Source organism: Fukomys damarensis, unplaced genomic scaffold (genome assembly GCF_012274545.1).
Source record: "Fukomys damarensis isolate Sample0158 unplaced genomic scaffold, DMR_v1.0_HiC HiC_scaffold_30, whole genome shotgun sequence".
Lineage (NCBI taxonomy): Eukaryota > Metazoa > Chordata > Mammalia > Rodentia > Bathyergidae > Fukomys > Fukomys damarensis.
In genome coordinates, this window is record NW_022900942.1 from 60,246,199 (window position 1) to 60,252,528 (window position 6,330).

Genomic DNA, 6,330 nt, shown 5'->3' on the forward strand with positions numbered 1-6,330 from the left:
TATATATTGCTAATCAAGATTTTACTGTGTTCATATACTAAACCCTTGGCTTGAGAGCATAATTCCTTCTAGAAACATGCTTATAATCCAAAGCATTTGTATACCAAAAAGCGAATTTCACCAGGCATGGTGATGCACGCCTGTAATCCCAGCACTCGGGAGGTTGAGGCAGGAGGATCACTGTGAGTTCAAGACCAGCCTGGGCTACATCGTGAGTTCCAAGTCATTCTCAACTACATACATTCTCAACTACATAATAAGAAAAAGGAAAAAAAAAAGCAAATTTCCCCATAAGAAATAGTGGAAACTCAGATGACTCATTCCACACCCCAAAATATTCATATCAACATGATGACAGTCCTGTAATAAAAAGAACAATGAAAATACAAAATATAAAGAAAAATAAGTTAACCTGCACTTGCCTTGAAAACTCATGGCTTGGGAGAGGTAAGAGGGAAAAGTTATTGGATAGGACAACTTTCACTCTCACTAATGGAATCATTGCTATCTATTGTCTAACCAATGACAACCCTTTTGCTGACTTCATGGAAATGTGACATTGCATTGTCATGAAACAGACTCATTACCTACACTGCAACAACCTTATTGGTGTAGGGCTTTTCTACAAAATTTTGCTTTGTTTCCCACGTTTTACATTGTCTCCCTAATCTCATTTGAAGCAAGAGATTTCTCCACCTTTTTCTTCCTCTGCAGACCAGATCGCCTTGATAACCTCTTGCTGTTGGAAGCCTATCACCTACAATCCTGCAGTGAGTGAGCAAGAGAGAGCACACACAGTGGGCACGAGAGTGAAGAACTATTGTCTCAGTTGTGATCCCGGGATGTTTGGTGTCAGTACGCATACTGCAAGACAGTGCTCGTTTATCAAGTTAAAATTTATTAGAAATGCTTGTCTCGCAGAACACTCATGGAACAAGTTTTTTGCAATCCAAGGTTTTATTGTGTATCACACACATTTGTATAAACACACGAGAGGAAGCAAAACTTCAAAGTCGATGAAATGTAAGCAAACATTAATAATGGTATCATTATTTTGATATCACTGGTAATCATTAGATAGCCACTTCTCAGTCACTGGGACAACAATGGCTGACACAAAAGGAGAGTTTTGTTCGGCTTACAGTTTCAGAGGTTCAGTTCATGGCTGGCTGGCTTTCAGGCAGGTATGGCGTGGTGGGGGAGGGGACGGCAGAAGAAAATGCTTAACTCATGAAGCCATGAAACAGAGGAGCAGGAGTCAGACAAGAATATGCTCTCCGCCCCAGTGCCTGCTGCTTCTAACTAGGTCCTACCTCTGAATACAGGAGGCTTTGGGGGGGACCATTTTAGGTCTAACCCATAACAATGATAGATCTTACTTTGTTGAAGTAAAATGGTGCCTTACAATATAAATGCAATTTGGACTAGGGTACGGTTTCTTTTCAATTTGACAGGGTTTTCTCTCTGAGCTGCTATGGGAAAAAAAAAAAATCCCAAGATTTTATAGTGATTTTATTGTGATAGAATTTACCCACATGAGGGCTGGGGATTTAGTTCAGCAGTTTGGTGGCCTGCCTTGCAAGCGCAGAGACTGGAGTTCAATCCCCGGTACCAAAAAAAAAAAAAAAAAAAAAGAATTTACCCACACAATTCTTTGGCCTGGTTTCGTCAGCCCCATGGAAATAAAGGTAGAGCTATGTTATTGGAATGTCTACTCCGTGAGGGTGAGACCTGTGTCTGCCATTTTTCACTGTTTCTTGGTGTCTAGAACAGTGCTTGACAAACAGTATGTGCTCAACAGAAATTTATTGAATATGATGCTATTGTTTGGATCTGAAATATCTCTCCCAGGTCCATGTGGAAAAGGCTTAGTCCCGGTCTATGGTACTTACAGGAAGTTGTGGCATCTCTGAGAGATGAGACCTCCTGGTCTTCCAGTCACTGGGGCCATGACTTGAAGGAAATACTTGGAATGCAGCCCTTCCTCCTCTTTGCTTCCTGGCTGTGTTGAGGTCAGCAGCTTGCTCCACCGTGAGTCCCTACCGTAATGAGGTGCTCTGCCACAGGCCCAAAAGCAGTGGAGCCAACTGACTGGACCTGGAACAGAAATAAAGCTTTCTTCTTGTTGAGTTGATTATCTCAGATATTTTGCTACCATAACAGAAAGCTGCCTAATACAATAGGACTTAATAGGGGAAGACTTACTTGGGATTAGTACATTACTAAATGTGAATGCAGGCTCTGGGTCCTGGCAGCCGTAGAGCATAAGATGATTATCCAGGTGGTTCACAGTGAGTGATTAGTTTGTTGATTGATTTGTTTTTAATTCTCCAGCCTTTCCCTTTCTTCCTACCCAGTATTCAAGCAGGTGCTTGGGTTTGATGTCTGTGACCTCGTGGGAGAGATCTAGCAGGTCAGAAAGCAGAAATTGCTCGCATGGTTTCTTGGTTTGTGTTCCCTAAGATCCAGATGACAGAAACATTTCTGGAGAGATTTTTCCTCTGTGTTATCTTTTATTCCTACATCCACCTACACCTGCATTTTTCTCCACCTTGACCTGTGCCCTGGGAGGCCATGACGCTGTGGCAAAGCTGGGGGTGGTGTGAGGGGTGCAAGGTGACCTCAGGTTGAACTGCGTATCTTCCTGGGGAGATAATAGCCTCAAAGTTAGAGATTAAATTGAAGGGCAATTAAGTAATACATTACGTATATAAATTTACCAACTGAGATTGATACCTGCCACAGTATTGTTTTTTAATAGGTTATTACTGGATTGCAAAGGAAATTCAAACTTTAAAACTTTTTGGAGAGCCTGTCTTCAAGCAGAAAACTATTTTGGTTTTGATTGATGAGGTATGAGAAGGAAAAGCTTTTTGTGCCTCTAGTCAGAGTCTATGTAAAACAAAGTTGACAGTGACTGTGTGTGGTGGAACCCCTCAAAAAAAAAATCTTGGTGAGCTCAATGCACTCCAACTAGGAATCCAGCCTGACAGCTGAAGTCATGCTAAACTTAGGGTTATAAAATTCTAAAAGCTGTTCCTTGTGTACATAGATAAAATGTGTGGTTAAAATTTACACTTTGAAGCTGTTGCAGTAGTGCTGTGATCTCAGTGACTTGGGAGGCTGAGGTCCTAGGGTCTGTGACTCTGCATGACTCGACTCTAGAAGATCAGGACCAGTCTGGGCAACACAGTGAAACAATGTACCCTGTGAGGCAGCAAGTGCAGTGAGATTGAAGAATCTGGTCTCAGAGTGACTTCCACTATTTCAACTTTCTCATCTGTTAAACAACCAAAAATATTTAGGATTGAATAAGTTAATGTAAGTTCCAGGGATGTAGCTCAATGGCACAGTGCCTGCCTGGCAAGCGCGAGGCCCTGAGTTCAATTCCTCGTACCAAAAAGAAAGGAAGAAAAAGCTGGGCATGGTGTTGCACGTCTGTAATCCCAGCACTCGGGAGGCTGAGGCAGGAGGATTGCTGGGAGTTCGAGACCAGCCTGAGCTACATAGTGAGGTCCAGGTTAGACTCAACTACATAGTAAGACCCTGTCTCAAAAAACAAAACAAAAATAAAAAAATTTTTTTAAAAAGAAAAAAAGGATGTGTAAATAACCTACAAAGGTGCATATATTTGGACATGGTAGTCTACTCCTGTAAGCTCAGCAATTTGGAGGCTGAGACAGGAGGATCTCTGAATTAGACAGTAGCCTGGGCTACCTAACAAGTTCAAGGCCAGACTGAATTGCATAGTGAAACCATGTCTCAAAAGCATATAATCAGTTCTCTATGGTGTTTATCACTCTTGTTACTATGATCTCAGCAGGCATTCAAGCATTCATTCACATTATTAATGTTTACTTACCGCTCAGCCTGTAGTGCGCAGCATGACATACCCATGCGAAAGAGAACAGAGCGTCTGTCTGATTCCAAGGAGATGGGTAGCTCTTCACTGAAACATCCACTTCTCTTTCTCAGGTACGCAGCTAGACCACCTTTCCAGCACCCCTACAGGTAGGCGTAGCATGTGACTAAGTTCCAGCCATTAGTTTGTGAGTAGGTGGGTTGCTTATGACTTTTGGGCCAGAGTTTTTGCGAGAGAGGTGTTCTGTCTTCATACACGATCCCACGCTGGTGTTTTGATGTGGAAGGCAGCAAGCCCAGAGGAAATGGCACAGCAACAAGACAGACGGAGCCTGGGACCCTCAACCGCGTGGAAGGAAGAGAATCAGAATATCTCCCCTCCCTCCCCGGCCGTCTTGTTCCTTTGCCAAGTGATCATCTAGCAGTTTGTACAGTGAAACGCTGGTCCTTGGACAGTCCCCAGGCAGCGTGGCTTCTTAAAGGAATTTCATACTGCACAAGTCACACAAACTTTTTCTGAAAGTAAGGTTTGTTATTTTTGGAAAATGTTTTTAAATTCCAGCTTAACTGCACATCTGCTTCATGAGACAAAATACCTTACTTAGAACCAGCACTTTTTTAGTATGCAAGGCCCGCACCACCTCTAAATGGAAGGAACAGATGAAGTTCCCATAATACTTTATTTTTGGTACTGGGGATCGAACTCGGGTCCTTGCACTTGCAAGGCAAGTGGCGGAGCCGCTGAGCTAAATCCCTGGCCTCCCATCCTTTTTTACCACCGTCCTGCAGCTTAAACTATGGATTTGACTGAGATGCGTCTGATAGAATACACAAGCACTCGTCTAGCAAGCCCACGTGAGCGCCTAGTAGTCCTCTGCTCCCCCGAAGTTGGTTTGGAGGGTGCTGCTCTGATGCAGGGCCTGCGGTGGTCCATTCCAGCCTGGCCCTGCCCCACGTCGTCTGGAGGCCTTCCGAAGAGAGGTGTGCGTAGTGTCTGTTTCTTTCCTTTCTCCGGGGCACTGCTAGTCTGCCTTCTTGCCTTGAGAGGTGTAATAACATCACTACAAATCAAATGGTAGGCGTATTATTTTTACCTGGAGTTTGCCAATTGTCCTGGACTGACCGACGGCTCTCATCCAGTAAGCAAGGCTGGAATTCCAGAAAAATAAGCACTTCAGAAACATTTTAAACTTTGCCCTTGCTCACTTTCCTTCTTCCTCTCAGCTCGCAAACCTCTAATACTTTGTGTGTGGATTCAGTGCCTACACCCACTATACTTGCTACCAGTAATTAATGTTACATTGTAAAATAATACGCTGACTTTGAAAATAAATCACTCTTGGCAGGTTTTGAGGAGATAAATGCTTACTAGGTGAGATTCTTAAGAAAAGAGGAAGGCAATTGAGTCAGTCAATACTTTGAAGCATCCAGTAGCTTCTAAATTCCTGGAAAAAGCAACCCAAGGCAGACCTCTTTCAGATTTCTTTTTTTTTTTTTTTTTTCATTTTTAATCCATGTGACCATATTTTTATTAAATCTAGGATTATAAAATTCATTTAAAGTGTGTACATTGAATTCTTACTGTATAGAGTACACTGTTAATAGGTCTCGGTGGAAGCATTAAAATATTACAGAAAGTATATCTTTTATATTTATAAATTTATTTGGGAGATAAGAAATCTTTACCAAGAGATTAGTAATAGACACCAGGCAATTGTGGAATCATTTATCAAATACATACTTTTTAAAAAAATTTTTATTGAGGTTATTGGTACAATCTAGGTATACAATACAATTACATTCATCATTGGGATACTGTACCTTTACGTAATAGGTCTTGATTCTCATTTTTTTCCCCTTGTCCCTGCCCTCCCTTCACCCTCTCCTCCCCTCCCCATTTATAACACTTTATTTCCATATTTTCAGTTTCTCATATTTTTTTCCTCTCCCTTACTACCTTTCCCCCACCCTTCCCACTTTCCTTACACCTTTAGCCCTTTACTTCCTATTTCACATTATTAATTATCTCATTACGATCCTGTGTACTATTATAGTTTTTCACACCACAGAAACTATTCGGTATTTCAGTTAAAGAAATCTCTGTATGAACATTAAAAATAGGGAATCCTAAAATAAAACTAAAAAGGAAAGTAAAAGAGAAAAGGCAATGATGTAACATCAAAATAATCCTTAATTCTGGAGATGAAAATGGTTCCTGAACATATTTAAATTGCTTCTCGCTCTTATAGTCTTATCTTATTTTTTTCATTATTTAGAGAATACTTTATTAGTTTCTGTAATCAAACCCATGTAGATATGACCTTACATATTTAGTACGATGTGTTACCCCTGTACACATGGAAAAAAAAATAAATTAACATTTCTGGACCAATATGGTTGTCCATTTCTGTACAATGCCAAGTCAACACAGTAAATTGGGATGACTTTTTCCAAAGTTGGCAGCACCGT